Below are 12,508 nucleotides of genomic sequence, written 5' to 3' on the forward strand. Positions count from 1 at the left end.
ACTTAATAAAGTCTATATCCATGTAAATAACATCTGCAGACAGTAAAAAATGTGCTGGTCGCAATAAAAAAACACCCATTTTTATGAACAGTGAGAGGAAACGATGGAATCCAGAAATAAAATTAGAGACCACAGTCTGACTCGTCATGCCACCGATCAGTCTGATAAACATCCCGCTTCATCCACACAGATCTTTGTCATTCTGCCAGATGTTTAACACCTGGTGATTGTTCAGGAAACACGCCCAGGTTAACTGGGGATAATCACAACTTAACACAGGCTGCCTGGTTAATAACGAGCCACAAAACTAATTAATGTCTCACCAAGAAAACCCACAACATAGAAGCTCGTCCACTGCTGTGTGTTAGTCTGAGTTCAGCGGAACAGATCCAGAGCAGAACTTCAGGTTTAACTCGAGTTTGTTCACAGAAACACTCATAGCCTCACCAGCCTCCCATCAGAACAACACGCAGCAGAATATCAGCTGGATCTGATAAAATACATCAGAACAACACGCAGCAGAACATCAGCTGGATCTGACAAAATACATCAGAACACGCAGCAGAACATTAGCTGGATCTGATAAAATACATCAGAACAAACTGAGACCACATTATCAAAACTAGTCACTCAGAAAACAATTAAAACACGTTCAGTCCTAACCGTCATTTCAGAGCACGTTAACCGCTGACAATATTAAATAAAAATGGAAGCAAAGGGATCCGATGTGGTCAAAACAAACAATATATGTGTGAGTTGTGTCTTTCCAAAAACTCTGGCTGGTTTAGAAATGGCAAAAAGATACTTTTAGAGACGTGGCAGAGGAAGACTAGAATACTTCCAGTACTGTACAGTCTGTGATTAAACTACGCAGGTAGTTTGTGTTATATTTTTGTATTCCTTTTTACATCCTTGTGAAGATGTTTATTGGACTGATCGGTGGCATGATGAGTTAGACTGTGGTCTGTAATTTTATCTCTGGATTACATGGTTTCCTCTCACCCTTCATAAAAATATGTTTTGTTTTTAATTTTGCCAGCACATTTCTTTTTACTGTCTGTAGGTGATATTTACATGGATATAGACTTTATTAAGTAGTGATGCCAACATTTTTCGACGAGGTCTTCTTTATCTAGTATCTTTATTTCACACAATATTTAATATTTAATATTTCAGGTCAGGACGAATCTGAGGACAAAACATCTCGAGACAGAAACTATCACCAGTTAACCTGATCACCAGTTAAACTGGAACATCAGCACCAATAGATGACCAGTATCCCGTCATAAACTGTCGTCCACATGTCGGATCTGACTGTATAACACACAGAAGTGAAACATAACATTCTACAGTTAATAAAGTATGGCACTGAAAATAACATATCTGGTTAACAGAACAAATTCCAGCTCTCTCCAAATCAGCATCAGACACATGATTGATCTTCTTAAACTGTTCTCCAGCAGAACCTCCTGACTCTCATTATAGAACAATGTGGAGCTCCATGATTTCTGCGTGGGTTTTCCACTCTTAAAGAGAATGAAATAGGAAAAGGGCTCGAGGACAGCCATTCTTGATGTGTTCACGGTCCATACCAGCTCTAAACTGTTTTTCCTCGGTGACTTCCGGTGTTGCTACAAAATAAAACAATAACCGTATTTTGTGTTTCGGGTTTAAAAAGCTAGAGCAAAAAACCAACACTATTTTTTCATTACTTAAATAATACACTTCTACATTTAGGTTTTAAAAACGGAAAAGCAAAAAACCATCGTGGTTTATTGTTTTTTTTTTTAGATTTTATTTTGAAACGGAAAAACGAATGAGCGAACCATACACGGATTGTGTATATTTTGGTAATTGGATTTTCCGTTCTGAAACGGGTATTAAAAAACAAAAAACAAGTGGTTATTTGATTTTCGTTTTAAAATACAAAAATTAAAATTGAAATACGAGGCGTTTTTCCTTTTCATGATCAAAAAGGGATATACGAAATTTTAAAAATGCTTTGATTTTCATTTTATATTTAGAATAACAAAAAAGTAAAATCGGTAAGAGACAGAAACGAAAAAAGGTCCGTTTTTCATTTTCTTAGACCGGAAGTGGTCATCAGCAAGTGTGGAGCCAAACAGATTACGGTGTATAGACTGTATATATTTTTTTTCGTTAGTTTTCATGGTCAAATTGAGAGATCAGGTGGTCGATCTTAAAATAAATCAATATTGAATATTATATAGAGCATTAAAGTTTCGCGAAGCCAGGGGGCGGGGTTACTTGATTGACAATCCGGTCTGGAATGATTGACAGGTAGTGATGGCTGATCGAGGCTTTGTTGAAGCTTCGACACTTCATTCAAAACATGGTTCATTACTCGAGGCCTCAATGACGAACAGTGCTCGAGTAGGACATCTAGTGGTCAATAAAATGAAGTGCAATCAAGACGTGGTCGTTGATTCATGGATTGTTTTGGATTTGATTCGCCATGCACCCATTCCTCTTTGACTACACGAGATGATTGTATGGGTTCTAGTGGACACAAAAATAATATTACTAGTAATAATAATGACAATATCTATTGAAGAGCAGGTTTCTTATTTGCCATGTTTGTCTGTAACCCTATATACTCTTCACTTATATTCTGTTATGAAACATTTAAACGGTGCTGCTACATTCATGAGATGCTCTACAAATACAGACTGATGTCATTTTCACATGGGGCTGGTGCAAATAAAGATTATATGGATTGTTATGGATTTTGGCAAAGTATGTCTTGGGGTTTATTGGTAAAGAGGTCAGTAAAGAGGGTGTGTTTATGTAACTGGTTATGAGTTTTTTTTTGAGAAAATTTATCAACAGTTTTGGGACTCAAGCAGTTCCTTCTTTTACTCACTATCTCCCCAGCCTTAGAAAAAAAAAAAACTGTTCACATGGCACAGATGAGGCTGAGGTACACAGGAAATGTTTGGCTCCATTGTACAAGTTTGGGTAAACGGTTTTGTGGGTGGCCCAGTAAGCCAGTGGGTCTGCCGTTCTTTCTACAATTGCATTCGCTGTGGCGCTTTGCATTTGCCAGGCTCTACTTGCGTCTTCGTCCAATAGGCTCCACAGTTGAACTGAAAAATATTGAAGATCATCATCATCATCACCAGAAATGTCAGTCATTCCCTATTCAGAAGAGAAAAAGAATACCTGTGGAAGGTGCTGCTGATGGTGGAGGACGAGGCTGCGGTGGTGCTTGTGACGTAGATGACTGCTGCTTGGTATTCTTTATGTTAATTGTTGTGCATTCTGTTATTAAACGTTCTTTCACACTGGCTGCCACTCTGATTGGTGAATCCAAAAGTTTTGAACTGCAGAGCCACAAGTGTAGCAACAGCCAGTGAACAGTTTTTTTCTTTGGTTTGTAGTCTGTCAGCTAAGCACCTGACAAGGTTCTGTGCCAGGTGTTGTGTCATGGGGGTGGTGAGTTGGGAATATATATATGTGTGTGTGTGTGTGTGTGTGTGTGTGTGTGTGTGTGTGTGTGTGTGTGTGTGTGTGTGTGTGTGTGTGTGTGTGTGTGTGTGTGTGTGTGTGTGTGTGTGTGTGTGTGTGTGTCTTATCTATCTATCTATCTATTCTCTACGAAATACGAAATCTGACATACTACTCTCTCAAAGCAAATCACGGCAACAACAGGAAAAAAAACAACCTACTCTGCGAAAAACAATTCAAATGAACGACACTAAATAGGGATCTCCTATCCCGGAACACTCGATCCCGCTGAGTGATTCACATAACAAACCGAACCAATCAGGTGATTCGAAGCAGTTGAGTGCTTCAAACGTCACTAAAGTGGTTCAAACGTCATGAGTCACGTGACCAAACCACGCCTCGGCACAGTGGCTCTATACGTTTGCTTCATGAGCTACAGCGCATGTGTCGAAGCCTCGGGTATCAGAGGGCCATCACTATTGACAGGTCCTATGGAGGAGGCAGCAGAGACTCTGCTCTCCTCGTTTGGATTAATTCTGATATAATAACTGTTGGTTTATTTATCGGTGAAGCAGCAGAACATTTTCCATAGACAATTTTCCTGCCCGTTGGGTTGTTTTAACCAGTTTTCTGCCTTCGGCTGATTCTACCAGCAGACACTGAAAGGACTCAGTAAGTAAATGTTTATTTTCGTATCGGTGCCGCTTTTAATGCACTTTATATGCAGCTTTAGTGTCAGATATAATGTGTGCCATGCACTCCAGATGTTGGTGGAGTTTATTTCAGCGTGTGTTGACCAGAGAAGAGCGTTAGCATCCGGTAAATATTAGTTTTAACTTTAGCGATGCTAACTGAGCTAGCCGCTCAATCGTAGCCAGATTAAAGCTAACGTTGCATTAAGCTAACGATGTTTGTGTTGAGTTTCATGTAAACAGCTGAAGTGTGATGTGTCAGTGTAATGTGGGACATTTAGTTAATAAAACTGTCAGTGGAGACGTTGGCTCACATTAATGTAATGTTTAGAAAACCTAAATGTGATTAAAACAGTAAGGTTAAGGTTCTGTGTTGTCAGTAGTCCTGAATATCTGCTGAGTCTCTGAAGTTAAACTGGAGAAAACAGTAAATTTACTCTAACGGTTAACGTTGTTTAATGACTGATTCACATGTTGTAGTACGTATTCCTGCAGTGTAGATTGGAAAAATAACCTTCCAGAATATGTCCAAAGTAATGATGAACACTACAGTTATTACATTTAAATTACAGCACAGATAAGATATAAATCCTAATAAAATCCTGTCCTCTAAAGCTAAAGTGACTACACACCTTTCTGTCTTTCAGTGCTTGGAAAACTATATATGACAGGAAATTTTTTTCAGGGTCACTTTAAAATGAACCTTTGCTGTTGATGCTGATACTGTGACGTGTGTCTTCATCTCAGGTGTCTCATGTTCACTGTGAGAATCTTCTGAGTGAAGCCAACAGAAGGAAAACCTCATCTGGTTGTGAAGAAGGAGACTGACTGGACGACATCATCAGTGAATCACTTCCTGATTAGATTTCACTTATAGAAGGACAGACCAACTCAGCAGTTTATTATTCTCTGTTCTTAGTATTCAGGGGTTCTATTTATCACCTTTAACTCCATCTCTGCTGTTGGAGCAGAAATACAATCTAAAAAGTCCATGTTATTTGTATCAGATATGCAGCATTAAAACATCAACACATTCAGGTTAAGAGCTTCATTATTATCTTTATTGCATATTTAAAAACTAAATTGTTTAACTATTGTGAACTGTAAAGATGTGTAAACACATGAAATAAATGGATGAAATAATGTGTTGCTGACAGTGAAGTGTAAAAACTGAACAGTCACAAGACAAGTTGTATTCTGAAGAGAGGAGCTGAATCTGCAGCATTATTGTTATTACTGGAAGGATGAGGAGGACATCAGTGCTGCTCTTCCTCACAGTGATGAAGGAGAAAAGACTCTTCAGACAACCACAGCTGGATGTTCATGTTCTCTGTAGCTCTCAGTCCATCAGACTAGATGTTCCCAATGATCCAGACCAAGGCTGGAAGGAAAAGACACAGTGAGGAAAAGACATACAAGGTTCTTTCATTCCAACTGCAGGTACATTAAATATCAGCACACATCAGGATATGAATGGAACACAATAGAGTGTTGTATTTTCTCCTATTTTTTAATCATAGATTTTTTTTCCTGGTTGAGGCTAAAGACCATTTTACTGCCTTAGATGGACAATAAAGTTTATTCTATCTTATTCTAATGTATCATTAGCATTAACATGAGCTCCACAGTTATCTCACTATACACTGTTGTAGAGAAAAAAAACTGAAGCAAAGAACAGATACTAACCCAGAACTGAACTGAGAGATTAACATTCATCAGTAACAGAGTTCTGTGGAGGAACATTAACATAGATTTATTTATATCTGCTGATAATTAAGTTATCGATCCGTTATGATTGATCCGCTGTGATCTGCAGGAAACTTAGCTACAGCTTACAATTAACTAGTTTGACACTGACTAGCCTGATTTAGTATCAGCGTAAACACGAAATGAGGAAACGTAATCCCAGATTTACAGAACTTTAAAACACGATGTTAGAACACGTTAATATCAGAGGTTACAGTCTGATGTTAACTTACAGTAACTTCACTGCTTTATATGTGATGTTGTCCAGATGTGGAGAAGAGTACAACTAGTTACAAAAATGACTTACCTGTAGAGTTTATCTTCACTTTTGGATGCTAACGTTGTTAGCAGCAGCGTTGGTAAACAGCAGAAGCCGTAAATGTGGGCGGGACAGAGAATCCTCGGCTCTCAGTCAGTCTGACCAATCACTGCTCTCCGGCTTTCAGTGTGACCAATCACTGCTCTCCAGCTCTCAGTCAGTCTGACCCATACATAGATCTTCATATCTATGGTAGCTGCAGCTCCCAGTGAACAGGAGGATTTTATTAGAGGAAATCAGACACAGTCACACGGAGAAACATTAGAGCTCACACTGAAACGGAGCTACAGCTCTGTGTCTTGTAGATTTATTTTCAAAGCTACACGTGTGACGGTAATAATCCGTGTCAGAGCAGACCTCATTAGCACTTCCGCTAGGTCGGCTAACCTTTCCGGTCACTCCAGGGATGCTGTTGTCGGTAATGTAGCCAGAATATGGATTAATTTTTCGTTTGGGCTTGAAAAAGACAAGAACAAAAATATTCAGAGCAAGTGGAGCAGCTGGCTAACGCTTATTACAGTTTGATTTAATTTTCAAAATCACATTTTTGAAATCACGTCATTTTTTAGTAAAACAAATCATGGCTTTTGTTTTGAAAGAGATACCTGGAAATGTTGTTTATCCGTAATTCCGCTAACTTGACTGAACGTGGGCTACAGTTCCCGAGATTTAAACATCAATATGATGTATAAATGCAGATGGACTTCATATATTTCGCTATGCAGACATTTTTGTTGATGTCCAGTACATTTTATAGACATAAACATATTTGATACAAATATTAGAAATAGATATCTGTTTCCTCATAAGAATTTAGTTAATGCAATTAAATGTTCATCAGTGATTCTTTAGTGTGAAACTTTTACTTTGCATCTATATTTTTAAAAATATAGGTCATTTTAAGGTAAGACATTAAAGGATGGTTTTCTTAGGTAAATGAATTTAAGGTTTAATTGACTGAAATCTTTCAGCCAATGTTGTGTTTCTTTCAGTTTGAAATATCTCAATTAATACGGCTCAGTCAGTTACATTTTATATTGTTAAGAATTCTTAATCAGCTTAACACTAGATGACGTATCAGTTCATTGAGTATTTGAGAGCCAGTTTTTTCTTTTCAGTTATCTGTATTTAAAGTGATATTATTAAAATATAATTGCAATGGAACAGCAGCAACATAAGAAATGACCAAATATACAAAGGAAGTGCAGCTATTTTAATATAAAAAAAAAAGATCTATCAGAACATGGTGAAAGTGCAGCTAAAGTTAAGTTAGCGAAACTATGGACAAGCAACGTTTCCTTTTACTTCCAGAAAAATAAAAGCCTCATATTTGCTATTTATTAAAAAAAATCACTAAAAGCAAGACTTCCACCAAGTTTGTTGGTATTTAACGGCGGAGCAGCAGCACATTTTCCACAGACAGTTTTACTGTCGGTTGTCTTGTTTTAATCAGTTTTCAGTTCAGTAATTTAGTCCTTCGGCTGATTGGACCAACAGACACTGAAGGACTCTGACAGCTGGTCGGTAATAAATGGTAATTTACTGATCGGTGCCAGTTTTAATGAACTTTATGTTCAACTTCAGAATCAGATATAATGTGAGCAGTGAACCCCAGGAGTTGGTGGAGTTTATTTGTGTGTGTTGACCAGAGAAGAGAGTTAACATCACTGTTCCCTCTAAGCTGCGCGCGCAATTGCGCACTGCTAACACGGTCTCCGCGTACAGAAAATCTGCGCTGCGCACAAAAAAAAAAATCAAACCTAAATTGTAAATAAAATAAACATGTAACAATTCATTCTGTGCTATTTTTCAATGTGAGTCAGTGAGTGACCGGTGACTGGCTGCTGCAGCCAATGGTGCAATTCACATATGTATTTACCATAGACTGTATATAATGGTATTTACGCAGCTAATCAATGTCATGCATCCTTATGTGCAGCCACCGTTGTTCTCATAGATATGAATGAGTAGATAGGACACGCCCCTTTGAGCTGCGGCTACAGCGAGGCTAAGCTAGTGGGGGCAAAGTTTCAGTGCATTCCGTTGATGTAGACGGCGTGAAAACGGAAACAAGAAGTATGCCAGCTCACTGTGCTGCATACAATTGCACACTGCGTCATACGATTGAGACAAGGAAACTTGGAATGACTTTTCATAGGTAAGAATAGCTTTTGGCTCTTTTTTCATTATGAAATCTTGTTGAGAGCTTCCAGTCTATGAGAGCTAACTAGTTAGCCACTAGCAAAACGCTAAGGTGAGCTAGCAGCTTGACAACCAAATACAAGACGATTAATAGTAGCTGTAGTATAGTTGTACAAGCAGTAGTAGTAATACTAAAAGTACAAGCAGCAGTAGTAGTATAAACAGCTGTTAGAGTCGTAGAAGTAGTATCAGCATTTGTAATAGTATTACAAGTTGTAGTAGCAGTGCCAGTATCAGCAGCAGTAGTTAGTGTACTACCACTACTACTAGTAGTAGTCACATTGCTATTACTACCACCAATACTACCAATAGTAGTTATAAAGCCTAACTCATATATATCCAGATTACCATCTATGTTCTTCCTCCAAACCCATTTTATGATTGGGATTACAGGCAGTTCTTTAGGACTGCTCTCAAATAATTGAAATGTTACTAAACAAGGTTATACTTATCAAATTAAATAGCTCTGGTCTCCAGTATATTGGTGAATTCGGTTCTTTGTACTTAATTTATTAGCATGATTTCTTTTTAATATGTTGTGTACAGACTTAATTACTTCTCTGTCTACTTTTCTTACTCCATGTAGGTTTCCCAGAGACTATGGGTTGAGGAGGAATTGGAAGTCTGTCGGCTTAGACCTGGTGTCATTCCATCAGTGTTTAACTTCCCGGCTCATCTTGGAAGAGTACGTGCCAGAAAGACCACGACCAAGCAGCCTTGAGATCTTAGGCAGCGTCTCCCTCAGGTGGGTGTCTACGGTGTTCACGGTCAGGTCTGTGGTAATCCCGTCAAAAAACAAAACAGAAAAAAATCAAGATTATAAATCAACATGTAACCAAAGCACTCTGTGTATAACGCCATAGTATAGGATGTAGTTCAGAAAATGTCAAAGTATAGTATACTTTACTCAAGAATAACATAGTATGGCCTGTAGTTCATAGTACAGCATGTTGGCAAAAAAAAAAAAAAAAAACCATAGATTATTATGTGGTTCAAAAAGCGCAAAATGATAGGATGTTGCCTAAAATTGTCATGTATGATATGTGGTTCAAAAAATGTCATAGTGCAGTATATTGTCAAAATAGTATGTAATTCAAGAAAACATCAGAGTATAATATGTCATCTAAAAAATGCCATAGAATAATAATTTCATTGCACAAGTAAAAATATAGTAACTTTTAAAACTGTTCAAATTCTTATATGTTGCTAAAACAAAACAAAAAAACTAAAACAAAAAACGTCACAGTAATATGTCAATTAAAAAAGCCTATAGTATGGTGTGTCGCCCAACAAACATCATAGTATAGCATGTCGCTCTAAAAACGTCACAGTATAGCCTTTAGTCCACAGCTGTCAGTAGGTGAGGAGCAACACAAAAACAGTCCAAACGCTGGTTTCCAGAGGGTTAGACGAGAATTTATTTGAAAGAGGAAGTTTACAACAACACAACATGTGAGGGGGTTAAAAACAAATGGGTGTTAGTAAAATAAAAATAAATCAACAGAACTAAAAGTGAACTTCATGTTGACATTGATGGGCATTCCAACCAGGAACAAAGTAAAAGATAATCAATATGAAAAAAAACTCTTCCTGTTCACCTGTTAAAACCCCAAAACACACCGCAGTAGCACCCTAAACTAAAGCTACCAATGGGTTCCCTGTTTTCCTTTCTGAACAATTCAAAGGTCCCTCTCTATCTCCCCACACATCCACCAACCACTGGAACACATCTCCAAAGTTCTGCAGGGCCAGCTCAGCTTCCCCTCAGAAGAAGTGCTGCCACCTGCCAGATGAAGGAGCCTTTTGAGAGGCAGCTGGCATCGTGATTGGACTGTACTTTGGTCTGTTCCAATCCAGCTTCAGCTCCAGAGACGGCAGGTGGGACGAGTCAACAGAGGCCGGGTGGACGAAGGCATGCAGCTGAGTACAATCTAGAAAACAACAGAGGAGGAGTGCAGCGGCCCAGGGCCAGAACACAGTAGCATGGTATGTCTCTCAGAAAACATCATAGTATAGCCTTTGGTATGAAAAAAACGCCATCATATACTGTACAAATAAGTCAAAGCAAAGAGACATACATTGTAGAATTGTAGTAATTGTGGGCTGACTGATTTACTGATTATCAGTATTTTATTTTTTACTGATTTACGGTAATAAATACATTTAAAAATGGTGCTACTTTGGCTGTGAACCTTTATCTACCTGTGGTCGCTCTGTCTTCTGGAGTGATTTGATTGGTTATACGTAACGAATAAAACTCCTTTAACTTAACATCTGTAAACAAAACAAAAACCTATCAACAAAGTTTTCTGTTAGAGTTTGTGTTCTTCTAAGTTTAACTCCAAGATTTTAAATACTTTCATTTACTGCAAATGAATATCTACTCCAAATGTCTCACTAATAATCATTATCAGCCTTAAAAACCCACAAAACACCCCTCTATACTGGACCACACTTAGTACAGTCCGGTTCCCCCTTCTATAAATCTGCTTGGAATCTTCCACTTCCTGTTTGTCAAAGTGGCCTTCTACCTGGACAGGTTTTGTTGGAGCTCATGCTACAAACATTTTGGGTAACTGCACTTTAATATGGATGGATGACACTGAATTAGAGTGTGTTTTAATGAGACTGAGTCAAGATGTGTGGCTCTGTCATTAAATAGTAAATTATTTCTCAGAATTCACAGAGAAACGTCTGAAATGTTTGCTAGGTTAGCGTCCCACATGTTCTTTGGCTCAGCTAAAGCTAACGCTCTCCAACTTCTGGATCTCTTGAGTTGCTTGTTGTTAAAATATCTTGCTAGAGATGCTGAAGCTCAGAGAGTCTGAGATGTTTGTTCAAAATAAGCTCATTCTCAAGTCTTATCTGAACTGTCCTCTTTTGTTTGAACTTTCCCTAAACTTAGCAGTTAATGACAGAGCAGCACATCCAGACTCAGTCTCATTTATGTAGAGATTAAACTTCAGTGCCATTCATTGATGTTATAGTGCAGATTTTCAAATGTTTGTTGCACATGCTCCCGACCAAACCAGTCCAGGTGGAAGACGATGTGAGGAGAAAGCTCCAGAGGATGAATATCACACATTTACGTTGGAAATAAATGTCCTTTAATTCGCCATTGTCATGCAAAAGTTGGATTTCCCTTTAATGATGTTCAAATCTTTGTTGAGTGTTTTGTTGATGTTGGTTTCTAAATGTTTTTTGACACTCGGCCCCAAAGATTAAAACCTTTTACGGCTCACAAGCTGCAACAATTCACACATTATCAACTATCTTTCTGACTAAACTAAGATAAAAAGTGAAAAACTGCTTGATTCCTGCATCATGAATGTAAATCTTTTTGGTTTTTATGACAGTAAACTGAATATATTTGGGTTTGACATTTTATAAACCAAAACAAGAAATGAATTACCGGAGAAAACAATCAACAGATTAATGGACAAAGAAAATGTGTTTTCTAACATATATGTCTGAATTACTCCAACATTACAAGATACATACAATTTCAATTCAATTTTATTTATATAACGCCAATTACAGGTCAAATTGTCTGAAGACGCTTTATTTTTATATTTTTTTGTCATATTTAAAATGTGACAAAGTAAGAAATTTAAACCTCTTGACTAATCCAACTTATTATTTGGTTTATAAGAGACTAATGGACAATTAAAATAACTTTCTCCACTAAAACTAATAAACATGAGGTCAAATAGAAGGAAGAGTTTTAAATACTGCGGTCCCACGACGACAAGAATAAAGTTTGTCAACAAAAACTAAATTTGCTGGTGGATTCCATTAACGTCCTAATAAATGATCATAAAGTGTGATACTAAAGGTTTGTGGTGCTAAAAATGTCAAAGTAAAGATATCAAGTTGAACATCTGGATGGAGGTTGATAAAAGTTGACCTCCCTTCATTTCTCTGGACTCGACTCCATGGATTTTATGGATGGTGGTTAAAGACCTGCTCTTCTAGTGGTCTTCCTTCTAGTCGCTGTAAAAAGTCAGTCCATCCTGGCCGACTTCAACACCTCTTCATGACAACTTGTTCTGCCTCCGACCTGGTGGAAACTCCAGAAACT

General features: G+C 37.8%; 2 long non-coding RNA genes across 2 annotated transcripts; both read left to right on the plus strand.

The window, feature by feature from the left end:
• The first annotated feature begins 3,858 nt into the window (after positions 1–3,858).
• Positions 3,859–5,303, plus strand: LOC129349339 (uncharacterized). The gene is made up of 2 exons (XR_008602321.1): positions 3,859–4,140; positions 4,908–5,303. It is a non-coding gene; the product is annotated as an uncharacterized LOC129349339 (long non-coding RNA).
• A 2,832-nt stretch (positions 5,304–8,135) lies between these two features.
• On the plus strand, positions 8,136–10,600 carry LOC129349252 (uncharacterized). Its single transcript, XR_008602182.1, has 2 exons — positions 8,136–9,172; positions 10,113–10,600. It is a non-coding gene; the product is annotated as an uncharacterized LOC129349252 (long non-coding RNA).
• The last annotated feature ends 1,908 nt before the right edge of the window (positions 10,601–12,508 follow it).

The sequence above is a fragment of the Amphiprion ocellaris genome, chromosome 7, assembly GCF_022539595.1.
Source record: "Amphiprion ocellaris isolate individual 3 ecotype Okinawa chromosome 7, ASM2253959v1, whole genome shotgun sequence".
Classification (NCBI taxonomy): Eukaryota; Metazoa; Chordata; class Actinopteri; family Pomacentridae; genus Amphiprion; species Amphiprion ocellaris.